The sequence below is a fragment of the Centrocercus urophasianus genome, unplaced genomic scaffold (genome assembly GCF_019232065.1).
Source record: "Centrocercus urophasianus isolate 14NV4802_14NV808 unplaced genomic scaffold, USGS_Curo_1.0 seq_13, whole genome shotgun sequence".
NCBI lineage: Eukaryota > Metazoa > Chordata > Aves > Galliformes > Phasianidae > Centrocercus > Centrocercus urophasianus.
Genome location: NW_024884475.1, coordinates 12,282,718 through 12,303,565, shown reverse-complemented (window position 1 = coordinate 12,303,565; position 20,848 = coordinate 12,282,718).

Sequence of the window (20,848 nt, the reverse complement as noted above, 5' to 3'; positions counted from 1 at the left end):
AGGAAAGGAAAGGAAAGGAAAGGAAAGGAAAGGAAAGGAAAGGAAAGCTAAATTTTAAAACATAAAGAATTTCTCTAACTTAGTAGGATAGTACATTAATTTGAGGTAGAATTATTAGAGGAAACAAAGAATTGTTTTAATCGTCCTATTATTTACTATTATCATTCATACCTGAAAATAAAAAAGACAACAGATAAAACCGTAGGTAAAGAATGTCAAAGTTAGGTAGGGACATAAAAGTTTAAAGCAGTAAATATATCACATTTTCTCTTCAGACATTTTTTCCTAGAAGCTTTAAAGGAGTTTTGCATGACTGCAGCAAGTAGGACATTGAAATTTGGTTTATAGTGAATGAAACATACTCTTTCAAAAATGCAGTTTAGAAGAATAACAGAAGTAAGTGCTAGGTAGGAACTTCTGTACTGTACTGCACTAATGATTAAACTTCTCAAGGAAATAAGTGAGCAAGTGAAAATTCATGTTTAGATTTGTTTTTAACCTATATTTACTAGTTCAAATATTTATGAAAATTAAGACTTATTATAGACAAATTTGAAGAAGAAGAAGTATTCAGAAATTGGGGAGAAAAAAAGTGTTATTGACTACAGCAGTACTTCCTCAGCAAGTTGAAACTGAAATATATAGAATCATAGAATCATAGAATCACCAAGGTTGGAAAAGACCTAAAAGATCACCCAGTCCAACCGTTCACCTATTCCCAATAGCTCCTACTAAACCGTGTCCCTCAACACAACATCCAGTCTTTCCTTGAACACCCCTAGGGTCGGTGACTCCACCACCTCCCTGGGCAGTCCATTCCAGTGCCTGACCACCCTTTCTGAAAAGTAATACTTCCTCATGTCCAGCCTGAATCTCCCCTGCCGTAGCTTGAAGATATCTACTGTTTATTCAAGCATTGCAACTTTCTAACACAAGACAAAATGAAAACTCCTTGATCACAGAATCACAGAATTGTAGCGGTTGGAAGGGACCTCCAGAGATCATCGAGTCCAACCCCCCTGCCAAAGCAGGTTCCCTACAGTAGGTCGCACAGGATACAGTTCTGCATGCAATATGAACCATAATTTCTGCAAGTTTAGCTTTGTGCCTATTTACAAGACATTTACAAAATCCTATACATCTTTGATCCTCTCAATGCTTAAATGTGAGGCAATAACTGTAGCTGATGCTATAATTATTAATGTGGTTATGTATCTTAAATGATTGATAAGGTTAACAAAGTTTATTAGAAGGCTAATGAAGTTTAATCTTACGCAAAACTTTGCTTCTTATGAAGCAGAAAATTGTTTACAGACATTGTGAGAGAGCCTAAAATAATTCTGAACATCATTAATCAGTGCCAACTGAACAAATTGCACTAAAATTACATGCAACCATTCGCTCTTGGCTTAAAACAAAGTATATGCCTTCTTTGTCTTTCTCACAATTTCTTTTGCTGCTATTTGTTCTTTTAAATCATGAATCCCTTTATATTCTTTTATTATTTCAGGCAGAGACAGTGGTATTTATCATTGAGCAGCCTGGAGAAGAGAAGGCTGCGGGGTGACCTCATTGCAGCCTATCAATACCTGAAGGGAACCTACACCCACGAGGGGAGTAAACTCTTCAAAAGGGCTGACAACAGCAGGACTAGGGGAAATGGATCCAAGTTGAAGGAGGGAAGATTTAGGTTGGATGTTAGGGGGAAGTTCTATACAAGGAGAGTGGTTAGGCCCTGGAACGGGCTGCCCAGGGAGGTTGTGGATGCCCCGTCCTTGGATGTGTTTAAGGCCAGGTTGGACAGGGTCCTGGGCAACCTGATCTGAATGTGTGTGTTTGGTGGCCCTGCTAGGCAGGGGGGTTGGAACTACATGATCCTTGAGGTCCCTTCCAACCCGGGTGATTCTGTGATTCTGTGATTGAGTTTCCTAAGCAGGACGTCTGTGCATGTTTATTTAATCAGTTTCAAGATTGAACCTGGAGTTTCATATTTGTGGGATATGTCTACTGCATCTATTGCAAGTAATAGTAATAGTTTGCAACTCTGCAATAGTTTGCAACCATTGTGCTCAATTTCCTGTTCCTTTTTTTTCTCCATAGTCTACAGAATTCAGAATATGATTTTTGGCAAAGAGATTAAGATGTCTTTTAAGACAAAAGCATTTCTTGTTTCAAAACAGTAATTGAGGGTACAGGACAGATGTCTCAAGTGGGTGGACTGAAGTGGAATATTAGAGTCCTTATCTTACACATAAGTGTGAGGCTTGAGACACCTATTCTCCCAAGAAGGTTTCTTCATCACGTACTTCAAATGAGTCAAAAAGTAAGAAAGCTAATGAACATGCCAGTAAAGCAGGTCTGTAACACTGGGAAAGTCAAAATCCCACCCCCAGCCTTAGTCTTGATCTTCGTATTAACTACCATTGGTTACCTATAGGAACTGCCATAAAAAGAGGGACTACAGTTGTTGAGTCCGTGATAGTATAAATAACCTGATGGTAAAGCTGGGGCTGGTGTGTTCTTTGCCTAAAGGCTCATGGAGAGACAGCTTTGCAGAACATAAGGATCTGAAATTCCTTAAGAGGGCCAGTAAATCTTAAGTGAGAATTCTTGTTCTTATCCTATTAAGGTGGGGAAACATCAATCTCAGCAGGTATCTCTGGGCAGAACCTGTGCTGTCAGTATTATGGGATTTCCGAGCAGAGATGACAGCTGTAGACCTTTCAGAGAATTTAGGCTCAGGCATGGCTAAACTGTAAATTTCAGACAAGTGCGGGAGAGAGACAAGTACCAGGCACACAACTCATCCAAGAGGGTACCAGTTCTTATCTTGCAAAAAAGAAAAATCTATTAAAATGAACAGATAATGAGATGAAATCTCTCTCTCAGAGAAGGATCATCCTTTCTTCCGATAGTAATTCATATGATCCCGTACGACCACCTTGAGAAAAACCGAAGAATAATAATAAGGAATGCTTTCAGTTACATATAGCATCTCTATAAATGCTATAAAAAAAAGCTCTTCCAGACAAAATATCCATGAATGCTTGCAATTATCCTGAGTCTGTTCAGTTTTGAAATCTGTACTTAAATGTGGAGTAATGATCAAGAACACATCGGGATTCTACTACCATATGTCTTATATCCTCCTTTCTGCTAAAGATAGTATGACTGTATAATGTAACACATAAGCATTTTCTTAAACTATGTCCATTAATATTTGTACTTTTCTTAGAACAAGGTTGATTAGTAACCTTTCTAGAAAGCAACAGTTTTCTTAACAAAAAGTTGTGATAAAAATACAGAGACTAAATTGCTTTTCCCTTGAAATCTGAACTTATTTTACTTTTGGCAGTTGCCAAATGCCAATTGTTAATTAAAGTCAAAGCATTAGAATGAGATTTGTTCTTACACATAGTAACCAATAGCAAAAGCGAAAATGATACTTATACTAGTTTTTCTATAAGATGTTCATAGTTTTATGCAATCCTAGAATTTTATCATCACATAAGTATCGCATAAATAAAGACATTCAAATGAAAACATGTGGGTGTCTATCACAAACAAATTCAAAAAAGGAACACTTAGGAAAAGTATAAAAATAAAAATATTCTCTAGGGTACTTTGTGTATAGGCTCTTGACATACTTTCCAAACATAAAATCCTCACTTAGAAGTTTCAGATCTGTTAAGGAAAACATCAGTTTATATTGTTGTTGTTTCTTCGGGGGGGGGAGGGGAAAGGGTTGAGGATAAATAAATTACCCTAGATCATAATTATTTTTACTGGGGCTAGGATCCAAATGACTGATATTAGTAAATCTGATTGACCTTTATGAGGGCTGATGAGCCTTAGAGCTCATTTATTCCTCTTCAAAGTAGACTGCCTGTTCCCTGTGATATGGAAAAATAATTTCTTCCTTCATTTTACTTGAGCAGAGAAGGCTGCATACTTTCACTACTTCACAGTTCAAATACTCCAACCCAGTGCCTAAAACCTGTTCTCCTCAGACTAAACACTTTGCATTATATACTTTGATATACTCTTTGGTATACTTTCGTAAGACAAAATCTCATTTTCAATTGGAAATTCTCATGGACTTTTAAACCTCTTCAATTTCACTACCAAATTCTATTTAAAAGTTATAAAAATGGTACTAATTAAAATAAATGTGCTGTAGTGTGTTATAGATCTCTGAGACCACTGTAGAGATAGAAAAAGACTAACACACCAGTAGTTGGATTCTCAGTAAATACTTAGAATGTATCAGCATACAGGAAAAAATCAATACTTTTATTGAAAGTAGAATCAAAGATAATAAAAAATGAATCACATGGAAACCCATAATCTTAAGACTGTCATATCAGCCTAGCAGGTATTCATTTTGGATAACTGATCTTAATATCACAATATAAAGGAGTTACAAATATTTTGTTATGGAAATGAGAATATTCAGGGTTAAAGCAGAGGCAAGAAATTTCTTTTCATCATAGAGTGAGAAAATCAGCAAAAATTCATATGTAGTATCCTTCTGCATCTTTGTGGGAATCTGCTTCTTGTGATCTGCTGCTGCCAGATTTAATGTACTGAATTTATTATACACAAAGTTGTCTGACTCACATGTGCTTTTTATTTCCTCAGTAGAGATACTGTTTTGTGTTGCTGTTCAACAGCACAGAACAGTTACCTAGCGAACATTTCTAGCACTTACAAAAAATGTAAGGACATGAGCTATTTAAAATATTACATGCATACTAAAAAAAAATTGTTGGCAATACCTGTATGTTATTTCTAAAACAGACTCTGATTCCTTCTCTAGGTTCTTCCAGGAGTATTCAAGATTATCAGTTTGGCTAGCATGGCAGATAACAAGGAATATCATGCAATTGGCATAAGCATTATTGTATCTACCAGCCCCTAGGGAGATCACAGCTGATGAGCATTTCCTAGCCAGCCAGAGCTGTCAGGCAAGTTGCAGAGGGGATGGATCTTTCTTCTTGCAACTGACTGATCATCCTTGTTGCTGAATTACTTTCTGCTAATGCTCTGGTTTCTTTGTTTATGTTTTCTCTTCATGCATTTCTTTGTTTTGCTTTGTTTTTCCCTTAGGGATTCTACTTTATCATACCAGTATTTTTCCTCTCGTGTCCTTGAGATGTTGGCTACTGACATCTCAGCTACTCCACCTCCGTTTGTGTTTTTGCTTTTCTTATCTTGCACAGATTTTGCCCACATAGTTTCCTCTTTCTTAATAACATTTTTCTCAGTAAAAGCAAGTCAGTTGCAGAGCAAAACCAGGCCTGGATTACATTCCACTGAACCCTTGGGCTGTGTGTTACAAGAATGGTGTTCACAGCTAAGAGATTTACTCAATGTTACGGATGAACCTAGATTATACTCTGGCAATTCCTGCTGAGCTCAATGCCTTATCTGCTAGGCCACATTGCCTGCCTTCAGTAACAGCACTTAGTAGTGCTGCCCAAACCACCATGCTAAAGAACAACAAATTTTCAACATTTACAGATCCTGCAGTTGAGTTAGCGATTCACCACCCTTTCTATTCATAATTTATTGTATAATTTATATGTGTAATTTATAATTACACAATCACCTACACCTTTCTATTAAATAGGAGTGCTGCATTATTCAGCTCTCATTAAAGAAAGAGCTATTCAGTAGTCTGTTGCTTTCCACTGCAATTCCAGTCCCTCATTTGTTTCATGCTATTAAAGGCAATTATTATGTACTTGATTCATTCCTCACAAAGTTCATCACTGCAGATGACTACATGGTTTAGCCACATGTTTGGAACCTGACTTCCAGACTAGAAGATATTTAACTAATACTTAATTGTTGTTCCATAGGATGTTAAGGTTGGAAAAAACTACTAAGATCACCTAGTCCAACCACCAAACCATCCCACTAACTCATATCCCTCAGTACATTTCTTGAACACCTTCACGGACAGTGACTCCACCACATGCCTGGGCATCCTGACATTAAAGTATGAAGATCTAGGATCAACCTTCCATTTTATCCTGGTTTATTCTTGTCCTAATAGCAGCTGATAGTCCAGCATTAACAATGTACTACACCTTTTGCCTTCAGCTGTTGACTGTCATGAAATATGAAGACAGTCAGAGCCACAAGCCCATAGGAAGTAATTTAAAATGAGAAGGCTATAAAAATTGGGCCTACAGCATTGATGTCAAGTATGGATTTAACTTTTGTGCATACTGCTGAATGAAGGAATTCTCAATCTCCTTCTATATCTGTCCAAAAATCTATGGGGAAGGAAAGATACTTCGAAAAATATTGATAGAAATACGTCTGTAAAGAGTTTAATCCTGATCATAAAAATCAGAGATCTTTAGGTAACTTATGCAGTTTCCATGACTGACTTTCACTTGAGACTCCTAGTTTTAGATCCTGAATAAATCTTTACAGCTAGGTCAAGTCCCAGTCTTTAAAGGTGAAGTACTATATATGCATTTTATATAGATAAGACAGGTTTACCAAGCAGACAATAACTTATTCTTCTATAAGAATCAGGCCTTTACTGTGCAGATCACTGAAACAATGTAAGAAATATAGGTGGAAGAAGAAAAGCTTGCGTCTTTGAAAAGAGGGTGTCTAAATCAATTTCAGATGTAACCACAGCTCAAGTAGCTGTCCATCAGTGCTCACTTGCTAGTGTCCTTTTCTGTCTTTAAGATTAATATAAATAAGACACTTCCATCCATACTTTGGAATTCTGGATGAAAGGAACAAAAGCTGTCATTTTATGAGATGGGAGTGAATGGATATCAATGACTTCAAGAAAAGTTTGGTTTTCCTTTACACCTTGGGTAAAAATAAGGTGTTTCCTTGAATAGAAGTTCTGCTGTCTATGTCATCAACATATAAATTGCCTAGCAGTCCTGATTTTTTTTGCTTTATGTTTTTTAAGGTTTAACATTCCAAAATCTTTGCTCTTATCCCTGTCAACTTATAAAAATCATATTTATAACGCAGTAACTATATCCACAGTGTAACTATGTCCTTAGAAACCAAAGAACAAATACTGTTATCACAAAATAAATGACTTGTTATTTTATATTTCATTTTCTCATTTTATATTTCATTTTCCATATGTAATGAAATATACAGATATAAATAAACCTTCAGAACAGAGAGACATACTGTTACAGTAGGAAAACAAATCCTGCACTAGGTCACAATCTCATTAGGACTTAATTTCCTGTTTTTACCAGTTTCATTTCTGATTCACTTAAGAATTTAGAAAGCAAGATTTTGAGAGTACAGACTCTCTTTGGCTCTTTTTACTACTCATTTCTTTCAGAGAGCAATTGGCTCCAATTAAAGATGGTATCATTTGGGGATGTATTAATTAATAATGAGAGGTTGCACTTTCCATGCAAATACTAATACTTCATTTTAAAGACTATGGAATTCTCACACTCACAACTGCTTCTGCTTGTTGTTTTCCAGCAGAAGCAATGTAGACCAGATATTTCGCATTTTTTCTTGAGAAAAATCTTCCTAATGTTGCAAATAACTTAAAAATAAGTGCATCTAACATTTTCTAGAAGTAAGAATTATGTTTTTCACTCTCATGCAGCTCAATTCAGTACCATTCCCCCACTGTACTGCCTGCGTGAGGTATTATCTGATACAAGGTCCTGATTTTTAATAAGAATTTTGCATTTTGGCAGTCAATCAGACTGTCTCAGATAATTTATGAACTCCTTTGCTCACAAATTAAACTGATTCTGTTCCGGAGAAATCCATGAACTATTTTTTCATGTGTGACAGAGTGATGTATGTTTTCTGTGATGAAGTGGTACTTCCCTGAACCCTCATCTTTCTGTAGATATTAAGCACTGATACTCTTCACTTTGCTGAAAAGGATCTTGGATTATTAACAATTATGCTGACTAATTTAACAACAAAGGCCAGTTAGCTGGCTGAAGTGTTCAGATAGGTCAATAGTAAAACAGGCATTGAAGCTAGGAATAATCTACTGTCAATATGAATCCTTTTTTTAAATAAGACAACAAAATGAATATCAGCTGTCCATTGCCTATAGTTTGTTCACTGTTTCAGGCTGTTTTCTGTGGAACAAATAGAGTAATTTTTGCTGGAATGCTGATCAATACGATTTAGCTGGAATAAGCAGGTGATGAAAGTGAAAAGCACAGGTTTGATTAATTGAATACAATCTTTACAGAGGCCTTAAAGAGGCTGATAATGAACAATTATTTTGATGCAGCAGACTAGAAAAAGGAGAAATACAAATAAACCCTATAACAAAACTAAACACAGAAATGGTAAACTACAGATATTCCAGGCATTGGAGCTGGTTAGGTATGAGCTTTCTTACAGTTGGTTTTACTCTGCTTTACCCTAATAGGTTAGGCATTCAGCAGGTTTGAAGGGTTTACCAACAACAATCCTGGGTATGTTACTCTTTGTCACTAGAGCAATTCTCTGCTTAAAAGATGGTTGGTGATTTGTTCTGCTCCCAAGCTGTCTGCAGTTCTACTGATCTAATAAACCTGTGCTCCTTTATAGTGCCCCATCAGTGTGGAACTAGCCCAGGGCTGCTACCTAACTCATTAAAGTTCACACCTTCTAATCTGTGTTTACCTTACCGTACTGTAGTGTTCAGAGGAGAAAAGGTAATCATCAGCAAATTAGATACTTATACTTTGTTAGACAGCCAAAGTTATACAGATCTCTATAAGAAAATTATTACATTTAAAGACAGTTTATTTCACTGTCTTTCCACACCTATTCTGGACTTATGTGCTCTCTTAAATGTACTAAAGTCCTCTAAATCACCTTAGATTTCTCTTCTGTCAAACAGAATAGGATTAAAGCTCTCAAGAGTATTCCAAAGGCTATGTCTTTCTGAAAACCATAATACTGGTTTTATTTTATGATTATTACAATGCAAAAGATTTACTGATTTATCCAAAGGCAGCAAAGAGACTTTCTGAAAGTACTGAAAGGCATTCTGGGTTAGAATGATGAAGTGCCTATTACCTAATGGCTGGTTCTTCGTAGCAGAAAGCAGCTCTCTGTCATTACAATATATGCACCACTCAGGCTTTTGCTAAAATGTGTTTAAGCTTTAGAATGCATTATTTATTAAATAAACATGACTTTCATTTGTCTCTTTGCCTCTTCTAGTATTCCAAAATATTTCATTTTCATTTCTATTCAAAACAAGATGTTGCAATTCTGTGAACCTATGTCAAGATTAAGTGTTTCCTGCTAGATTAGTGGTTTAAAAATTCCAAAGAAATGGATAACAAAAGATTTATAATCTCTGTATGAATCTGTTGGCTTTCCTTAGCAGAGCTACACGCTTTTGCACATCAGTTGCTTCATTAAGTCTTCAATTTTAAGACGCAGTTCTCTCACTTCTTAATTTGGAAAATTCTAATATTAAATTTTTTTTATGTTGTAGTTACTGAAAATATCTTAGCTATCTAGTTTCTAAATCGTTATTTTAATTCTTTGATGGATAACCAATATATTAACACTTCATTCTGCTGTAAAAATCTAGGAGCTAATCCAGAGCAATAAGATCATCCAGGGTTGTTAACAATTGCAAATGATGACAGGACTAGGAAGCGGACAAAGAACATCTCAGAATGTAACTGCAGAAAGATATCACAAATTCACAGATTCATATGTGTTGGAAGGGACCTCTGGAGACGGACCTTTTCCAACCCTATTCTAAAGCAGTTTCCTACCATAGGTTCTACAGGAAAACATCCAGGTGGGTTTTGAGTCTCAAAGGCAAAAACAGCTGCTTAGGCCTATATAGGCTGGCTAGAGAATTTACCTATGGCTGTGTGGCTGAGGATGCTAGGTTTTGGATTTGTTTCTATTTGTTTCTTTCTTCCTTTTTGTTTCCTTGTTTTCTGGGGATACGCTCATATGTGAAATTCAAGAAACTTGAAGAGATCCTTGTCTCAGTTCCACTTAAAGTCATAGAAGAGCACCAATTATGCTCCTAGCTGTTTCTTCACAGGGCAAAAAGATATATTTTTTTTTCCTCTGTATCTTGCTGAGCGCAACTCTTTGAAAAAAAAAAAAATATGGAAACAGCCTGGTAATTATGTACATACTAAAATGTACTCAGTCATTCATAGCTCATAATATCTTTCAGAAAACAGAGAGATAGTGGCGTGAAATCTCAGGCCAAATTCAAATTCTATTTCTTTCTTTCTGAATACACACATGAAAAAAAAATGGGGCAAAAGAGGAGGGATGCCTTTTACCCTGGACAAAGTTATATAAAGACAAATAATCATTAGATAAATTAAAAAATATATTTTATTTCTGTATATAGGTATATTTAAAATTAGATTATTAATTATATTTAATTATTAGGAAAATAAATTAGAGAACAGTAGTCCACAAGAAAACTGATTTTAAAGTTTTGCAGCTCAGGTGGATGCCTTTACCAGCACCAAATCCATCAATTGCCTGGCCTTCTGCTTGTATGAGAAAAGAAACTGAATGGACTCGTCTGCATAAACACACAAAAACAAAGGCAAAGTAGTTTACCACACCAAAGCTTTAATTCAGCATATATTTAATCAAGATTGTATTTTTCTGTTTTGGTAATTAGGCTGGGGTTTTTGTATGAATAAAATTACTGTCTTCTTCTACACTTCCTCTGTAATTCTTGCTCAGTTTTACACAGACTAATGAACAATTTATTATAGAATAAATTAGTTTCTATACTGTATTCATGCAAAAATCTCAGCATGAAAGGTGAATTCCACTGTTTTATTTTGCTAACTCTAAAAAAGTTATTTCAAATAAGGAAAATAATTCACATGAAGCTGAGACACGGCATGTCAAAACAAACAAACAAACAGGTACAAAACCCAAGTTTTCTACAGTGGAAACTGCTGCCTTATGAATATATGTGGGCAGCACTAGCAGCAGTGTGGATTCCCAGTCTTGTGCCAATGCCCAGGTACATCCCAAAGAAGATGCACCTCATTTTGCTTGTTTCACAATTGCACAGCACAGCATCAGCACTTCTCATTCCTAATATTACATTCTCATGCATAAGGTCCTTCTTATCTCCCCATCCCCTGCAAAGTAGGGCCCAATCCTCTCCCTTCCTATGCTCACTCAGGTTCCCCACATTCATCTCTGTCTTTGCTATGTCACATTTTCTCGACTATGCTTTCATATTCAGAAAGGAAAATACAAATCTTCTGAAAGTTAAGCTCAGGAGCAAGTTTTATGCACATATATCAGCAATATACCAACAAGCATCATTGGTTGTCAGTATACGTATATCTTACAGACCAAATGAAATCTCTGTAGAGAATGTCATTATTATCACATTAAAATGATCACATTCCCCCACTGATACATACATCACCTTTTTTAAAAACTGCTAGAGTCAACCAGAAATCTTCTAAAATAAAGAATGCAATTCCCCTTACAGTATCTAAACAGGTAGGATTTAGATTGGATATAAGGTAAAAGTTTTACAGTGAGGGTGGTGAGGCACTGGCACATGGGTTGACTCGTGCTATCTGCAATGCAAGGTTAAAAATCTCATCATTTGTGACCGTTTACTCATTTTGCATAATAAAAGATTGTTTTGTACTTATGGCTTGCTTTGGTAGGAAGTGGGGCAACAGAGAGGACAGGACATGTATTCCCAATGGAAAGTCCTAGGTTCAGAAGAGGTAGCACTTAAGACTGGTTTCAACAAAACCTGAAGATAAAGCAATGAGTGCTGAGGCTGTTGTGCCTCTAAGAGCTTTTTACAGACCATGGGGATTCCATAGATGATTTCACTGCTCTGTTAGAAGTAACATTTAAGAAGCGTATTTTCTGTAGGCTTCAGTGTGCTAGAAAGGAAACAGGTATTCACGGAAAAAGCTTCTGGAACATATGAGAAACAGATTGGAAGAGCTCCTTAATGGTGAAAACCAGCCAGTTTGCAGCAACAAAAGCCCCAGTTCATAAAGATGCTCATTTGAAAGCTTGAATAGAAGCAAGTGAGCTTTATGCTTTTTAAACTCGTTTGAAACAGTATTCTATTGCTGGAAACAGCTTTTAAAGTTTCAGGCAGCGGCCATGCATCAGCATCCCAGTCTTGTTCCATTGGAAGTGCAGTGAGAAACAGAATCCTCTGCTGGAAAGAGTGTATCTCTTGAGGGATGATATTCAGGTCCACATTTTACAAATGTGTTACAGGAGATTATTTCAGCAGGAGAGGGAAAGCAAGGCTGACTAACTAAATCATCTAGAAATGTTTGTGCGTGGGCAGGGTATCTTCTCTAACAACCTTAACCAGTGGAACTCCCCAACAGTCCTGCAGCCCTGGCTGTTAGCCTATATCCACAAGCCCTTGAAACAGGATCAGTAGGTAGGAGACTCATTTCTTAGGCCAATATTTGGGGTTTGATGGTTTTGTTCTTTTGGGTTTTTTTGTTCTTGTTTTTGTTTTTTGTTTGTTTGTTGTTTTTTGGCTAGTAAAGGAATTTGTGCATTGGCCAGCTGGCAGGGCTTTCTATATGCTTTTAAATTTGACTCCAAACTCAGTGTAACTAAACAGTATCTGAATCAAAAATGTCTAGCAATGCTATATATTCAAAAACAGAGTTATTTTTCCTCAATCTGAATTTCTTTCTACTTCCACTGTGTGAATTTTAAATGTTTTTATCAAAGAAAGTCTAATTTTCAGCCTAAAGCAAGCCTTTCCCTGTGAAACAATGAAACCATCATATGAATGCAGTAGCAGTGCTTAACAGTAAAGGAACAGGCTATGAATCTTCCAATCCCATATCTTATTTCTACAGATTTTGAAAAAGGGAATATTTTAAGTGTATTGTATAACACCGGGCTTCAGATTTCCTGGGCATTCTTTGATTGTTTCTTTTCTGTGTAACATTTCATTTCACAACAGTATTACCATAACAAAGTAATCCATGTATGCAAACAGTAAGAGACACACATCCTTCTCAGAGGCATAGTTTGAGCCATGGTTAATCAACAAGGTTATTCAAATTTCCCAAGCTAAGACCTGCTTTTTGCTTGATTATGCTATCATGAACTTTGAAATAATTTAGTCTGGAATTTTCTGTGCTCTGAATCCATAAATCAAATGATTTGTGTGTACAGGTTCAAGGAAAGCTTCAGCCCAAACAATATCAGAGTAAAAAAGTTTGTTTTGACAAAACAACAGATAGAAAAAAAAAAAAAAAGTTGCCCATTTAGGTTTATGTACCGTGTGCTTTGCTGTAGAGAGCTGCAAAGCTCATTTTGCATATATATTTCACCCTCTCTGAAAGTATTTGATCAGATTCAATTGCGTTTCTCTCAATCCCATTTTACCTCTTCACTATGTATAATAGATTACTGAAGAAAGTCAGAAGTTCCATCTATCTACTGTATCTAAGAAACAACATAAATATAAACTTGCGTAAAATCATTAGAATCCTGCTGGACTTGAAAGCTTAATTATTTGCAAACTGTGCCTGCAGCTGTCAAGTTTTTTGTTTGTTTGTTTGCTTTTGAATGAATTTGACTTTCTCTACACTAGATTTTGTTGTGTATAGTCTCTAGATTCAAAAGGAGCACAGAGACAAAATGTGTCCAGTGTTTCCAGTGTCTTCTGCTAAACATCAGCAAATACCAGATGGCTACCTCCATCAGCTGCAAAGGCACAGAACATACTGGGCACAAGAGAACCACATGAAGATCAACACATCAAAGTGCAAAGTCTTGCACCTGGATCATGGCAACCCCACTATCATTATGGGCTAGGACATGAGAAAACAGAACACAGCCCTGCCGGAAGGGACTTGAGGGTCCTGGTGGATGGCAAGCTGAACATGAGTCAGCAGTGTGCCTTTGCAGCACAGAAAATCAACTGTATGCTGGGCTGCATCAGAAGAAGTGTGGCCAGCAGGGTGAGAGAGGTGATCCTGCCCCCCTACTCTGCACTTGTGAGGCCTCACCTGGAACACTGCATTTAGATGTGAAGTCCTCAGTGCAGGAGAGATGTGGACCTGTTGGAGTGCATCCAGAGGAGGTCCACAAAAATGTGCCAAGGGATGGAACACCTCTCCTGCAAGAGCAGGCTGAGAGAGCAGGGGCTGCTCATCCTGGAGAAGAGATGACTCCAGGGAGACCTGAGAGCAGCTTTTCAGTATCTAAAGAGGGGCTGTAAGAAAGAAGAGGACAGACCCTTTAGCAGCATCTGTTGTGTCAGGACATTGGATATATAGAAAAAAAAAATTACAATAAGGGTGATGAGGCACTGATGCAGGTTGCCCAGAAAGGTTGCTGACCCACCCCTGGAAACACTCAAAGTCAGGCTGGATCAGGCACTGAGCAAACTGATTCAGCTGCTCGTTGCAGGGGGGTTGGACTAGATGACCATTAACGGTCCATTTCCACTCCAAGGATTCTACGATTCTATGATTCTATTTTAGATACGAGTAAACAGGGGACAAGGATCCTGGGTGAGAGATTGAGTCTGAAGCTACAGAAAGTATACATGAGGAGGAAGACCTGGTAGACATGGTGAATGGCACTGACTGTGGCCAGAGAGCAAATGAAATGATGTTGAATTTATAAACATGCACCCATAAAAACCATGGAGTCAAATTTTCATCTACTGAGATAGGACTTTGGCAGACAACTTCTTTTTTTCAATTTTTTTATAATTTTCCTTGTTTCTCCTTTTTCTATCCTGGGAATATTCTGTTTGTTTGTGTGTCTGTGTGTATGCATGAGCACATACACGGAAAAAACAACAACCAGGCAACAACTGGCTATTGTCAGTTGTACAAAATTACTCAAATTAATACACACACATATATATATAGAGTGATATTCTTCACTCAAAACAATGTCTCTGCCATTTTACTCAGCCATTTGCCAGACTATGCAGCTTTCACTTTCAAGACCAAAACGAGCCAATAAAATTAACAGATTTATCCTTTCACTAATTTTTGAAGAAGCGCTTTTTTGAAACCAGGTTTATTGATGATAATTGACTATAATTAAGCTAAGCTGTTAACTCTTGCTCATAATATTATTATAGCATTGTAAACAAGCTCAGCAATCTTATTAAAAAAGAAACTGCAAAAACAGAATTACTCATTCCCTCCCAAGCTTTCTTCTATTCACAATTTGCATCAGCATGTTTGCTTGTTGTGATAATTCAGTGATATGACAGACTGAATGAACGTGTCAAAAGTTCTTATCAACAATTTACTTCTCCCATTTACCACTCTGGGCTGTGTATTACCTTGAATGCTGCTGCTCTGAACTTGTGATTATACTTCTATAACTGGTCAATTGCAAATTGGAACAGCAGCACCAGGAACATGACATGGTCTTTGGAGGAGATATTTAGTCTTAAAATAAATAGGAAAAAAAAAAAAAAAAAAAAAAAAAAAGCATGCTTTTTAGAAGGATTTAAGAATGTTATTTCATTAGAAATAACGCAGGCTAACATTTTCTTAGGATTTAATATAGAATTAGAGTATGGTTATGAAATCTGCTGTTGTGTAGGACATATAGTTTCCCATAAAATATTATACTTGCATAGAACCAAATCTGATAACATGAGGAATGTAACTAAAAAAGCAATTTTCCCATAGCCGAATTATGTTAATACTGGGAATACAAAATTACATTTCAATTTCAAAGAAGTCCAGGAACTCTAGGAAAATCTTAATCGAGACTTATGTTAAAAATACATAAATTAGTGGAATTTGCATATCTTAACAATGCATATCTTTGTTAAGCGTTTCTTCAGTCTCACGTGATTTTAACTACATATTTATCTGGTTTATGTCTTCAGTTTAGGGATATCAGCACTTTGAAAGGGTAGATAATGGAGCAAGGGAAAATGGTTTTAAGTAGAAGGAGGGAAGATTTAGGTTGGATGTCAGGGGGAAGTTCTTTACAGAGCAGTGAGGTGCTGCAACAGGATGCCCAGAGAGGTTGTGGATGCCCCATCCCTGGAGGTGTTCAAGGCCAGGTTGGATGGGGCTCTGGGCAGCCTGCTCTAGTATTAAATGTGGAGGTTGGTGGCCCTGCATGTGGTGGGAGGGGTGGAGATTCATGATCCTTGAAGTCCCTTCCAGCCCCGGCCATTCTATGATTCTGTGATTCAACAATTACCATTTATTTTAAATTATGACAACATAAATGTGGGTTAAATTAAACTGCAATATTTTTTATTTAAAAAAAAATCTATACTGCTCAGAATAGAGACAATTAGATTTTTTGGGAATTAACAATATAAGTTTCAATTCAGATTGTTTTGTTTATTTATTTATTTTTTTAATAGCGCTGTCATAGCAGTTGCAACATTTCAAAACAGATTAAGTGACTTGGAAATTACTTTGTAAATTATATAATCCTTTGAGAGCTTAAGTTTTGTTTAAAGCTCTTTTAAATTCATAAACAGAATTGCTGACATCAATTACCAATGTATATACCTATGTATATATGTTGTACATATATATATATATGTATATATATGTTTACATATATGCGTTAATGAACATGAAACTTGACATCACATTGAATCAGCCACAAAGTGATAAAAATAGTCCCTGAATATTTTTAAAACTCTTTCATACAGAGTTCAAAAATACTGAAAACATAATAAAGTATCAATAAAGTACTTCTATCATTGCAAGAAAAGAAGAAACTGTCAGAATACATAGTCTTACTTCTAGTCTGCAATCAAATATTCTACCTTAATGTAGATATAGTGTTTTGATGGGACTGTCTATATCATGCACAGAAACTTTTTTGGGTCACAGCAGGTAGTTTCAAGTACAGCTTTTCTGACACTCTAGAAATATAGGCTTTCATATTTGTCAAACAATCACCTTCCATATAAAAGTAGGCTATGCTTGATTTTAGATGGAGATTAAAGAAAAAAATTATCACTCATGACTATGATTGTATAGAACAGATTGGTGTGCTGGCCAGAGGATTTGACTGTTTCTAAGTGAAGACACTTTTTCCTGACTGCAGTTCAAGCAACACAGCAACACACTGAAACCTAAACAGGTACAGAAATTATGCAAGCCTAACAAGCACAAGTATCTTTCCACAGCCCTCAGGACTCTGGTCTGTTATTCCCAAATCCCCAGCTCTCAGCCATAAGCATTACAAACTCAAGTAAACAGGCAAACAAACAAACAAACACCCTACAAAAGAAAAACAGACAATATTTTGACAATTTTCAATTTTTAAATATCAAACCATGAAATAGATTCCCTGGTTATTTGTTTTCATTGAAACAATGCATCAGACAATCAAAAGTTCTTCCTGAGAATACTGGGAAATACAAGCAGAATATTGGAGCTTGGTCATTTCTCAGAAAAGTATTCTGAAGTCTCATCTACTGTTTTATAGCAATAGAGAAATTATGGAGAATTTCCAAACTTTTAAAATTCTCTTCAGAATACACCTGAAGAAAACATTCAAACTGATGATGTGAAAAATGTAGTGTGAAAAACCAAAAAAAACACATGGGGAATTTCAGGAAAAAAATTGGAAGTGTGAAAATAGTCTGATCACAGAAAACTGGAAAGATAACCTCTTCCCTCCCCCCACTTTTCCCATGTCATGACTCCACGCTACAAAATAAAAAGCAAAGGAATATTACAGCAACCTCAGTGTCCCTAGGACAGCTCCCAAAATCTTTTAGATGAATACCCCTGACTGACACCAATAGAGTAATTCACTACTTGTAAAGGAAAAGTAATAAACTGGATTTTAAACCAGGAGAGCAAGCTAGTCAAGGAGGTGTTGGGTACTGATAATGAGTCTTTACCAGAAAATGTGGAGGTTGGTTTATTACCTATTTATACGTTATTTGAGTTCAGATCCTATTTATAAATTTGGGCACATTCTCTGCTAGGTGATTCCAATTACTTGGTCTATAATTCAGCTGCTGAATCAATTCTATCAAGATGAAGACGGTGCACTTGATGAGATCCTATTTGCTGAACAATGGTAGAGAGACGTTTCCTTAACAAAATAATAATAATAGAAAAATCTGTAAGTAGGCTAGACACAGTGGTAAGTCAGCCTACAAATGCAGGCCTGTGTTCTGTTGCACAATGAGTCACAGCCTCACATATGTGTGGTGGAGTGTTACTTACAGATGGAACTGTCAAAATCAGGTTTTCATTATACAGGATGACAAATGTAATCCTCATGGGAGACATTTCTCAGCATAATGAGATCTAATCTCTTTAATTTCAACATTGGTGTCTGTATTTTTATCGTTAGATCCAGATTCACTCTCTTCATTTGTTTCTTCAACTTCCTTCTAATTACTCCATTTTTTATAAGGGTTCACATGTTATCACTTTCTTTGTCATCTGTAACCAAATGTGGGAGAGAAGGGGAAGAAGCAGAAATACTCCAAACTGAAAATATTTATTCCTTGCACAGTTGTTTCTCTTATTTCTGCTCTCTGCCACATTGTTTTCCAATTGGAAAGGAGTGCAAATAAGATCTGTTAGAACTGTGTCAGTATGGGCAACTTGAATTTTTGCTGTTGTGAGGTCATGTACAGCACTCAATCCTCCCATGAATTTGGACTATTGGACTGTGTTGCAGTTTTGTATTCCTGGTTTCTTTGACCATTTGTGGAATCAGCTTCCTCTGAATCTCTGCTTATCCCACAACTGAGATGTCTTACCGACTGCTAAGCTAACAAAGCAAAAGAAGAAGCAGATGAAATTGCAGCTGACAAATGCAGATATCATTGCTGAGGATTCAAAATTTGAAGGTTTTTTTTTTTTCAAGAACTGCAGATTTTCGGACTAAAGTATAGAAAGCAATAAGAAAAAGGTAAAATCTTAAACTTTTCTTCTACAAAGAGGCTTCTGTGCTTATATATCCACCAAACAGCTTGTGTTTCTCAGGTACAACAGAATTCACCCAAGGATCTATGTATATCTAGTGAGTTACTTATTTCACAGGATCACAGAATCATAGGAGTTGGACAGGACCTCTGGAGATCATTGGGTGCCCTAAAGTAGGTTGCACAGGGAAGCATCCAGGAGGGTTTTGAATCTCTACAAAGACTGAGACTTCAGAACCTCTCTGGCCAGTTTGTTCCAGTGCTGTCACCCTCAAAGTAAAGCAATGTTTCCTCATGTTCATATGGAACTTTCTGTGTTCCACTTTGTGCCCACTGCCCTTGACAAATGTCAGTGGGCAAAACCCTTTTGTTTTTCACTGGCTATCCACAAGATGAAAGAGAATACAAAGAGTTAGAAAAAAAATGAAAAAAGAATGAGAAAGCACAGAGATTCTATGACACAGAGAATCTAAGACAATTGCCAAGATATGATATGGAATAGAATCAGTCAGTGTAATTTTGTATTCATTACTGAGAGTGGGAATAAATGATTCTCTTTTTTTGCCTCATCCCTTAAGATTACTGGAAGCTTGCAATATCCTTCTGTTGTTGTAGCCTAACATCTGGTTTACTTAACAAACTTAGCTGTAGTGTTGCTGTCTTTTATGTTGTTTTTTTTTGTGGTTTTTTTTTTTTTTTTTAACAAGTTTTTGTGTTGTTTCCTATGTTACCAGTTAATCTATATAGTTACACTGATATTTTGTTGTAGCTTTTCCATTTCTCATTCAGCAACAAATCCCAATTCTTGACAACTGGAAGAATACACAGGTGGTTATGGAATTCTGGTCAATAATGAAGTTGCTGTACGTCTAACTGCTTCAGCAGGAAGTCCATGAAACAAGTCCTAATTTTATCACTCTGCGCTCCTGGACGGGGCTACAGATCAGAGGAAATGAAAACCTGCACTTTTTGTACATTAAAAAGATGCTTCAAGCAGGAGCAGGAGGAAAACCAGGTTTTATTAAAAAGGGGATCAGGGGCCATGAAGAGTGAAAAATCCACCAAACAAAATAACACATTGGACCTATCAACCATTCATGGTGCAACTTAATACCAATATACTAGCAGCACACAGGTGAATCCAGCCCCTTTGCATTGGTACCTATTGGAGAGAATGTCAGATGACATATTAATGAGTTTAATTTGCATCTGTCAATGTGTGAAAACTGGTTTCCTATGTTTAGGCAGAGCTCATGTTTCCTAAAGTGAATGCTGGGATTGCTGACATTCATAGCACACAATGAAAAAGCAAATTATGAAATGTGATTCAATTATAGAATTGCTCTTTTCTTATTTAGTTGCCACAAGTTGCCTTTAAATGATCTGATCATACCATTCTACTTCAGAAGCTGCTCTTGATATTGAGTGAAGGGCTACAGGAGAATTGAGGGCAATAAAGGACAGTTCTTGTTCTGAATACTTAGCAACTTGTCCCCAAAGATATAAGTCCAGGTGTTGTTGGGTTGGTTTTTGGTTTAGCACTTGGAAAATCAGTCAATGAGCTGTGGCAAGGAATTGTAGATCTGACCTTTTCCAGCTAGCATGGCTCCAATAGAGAAATCACCTCCGCCTTTTATAGTAATAAAAAGACCATATATTTCAGCAGTTATCACTTTTGTACAACTGGGAACTCTGTTTGCTACAGAAATCAGGAAAAAGAAACGTTTTCTCTTGAACTAGTTGCTGCACTTCCTACGCACAGCCTATGCTCATAACCTTTCTTATTCTTCCCCACCCTAGATTTCTGATGCAACTCAAAGGAAAAAGAACGTAAATCTATCTACAATACTTCAGATAATCATGTAGTCATTTCCTTTGTGAGTCTTCTGACACAAAGATGACATTTGAATTTGCTGTTTGGGCTCCGTATCTAGATGTCATACT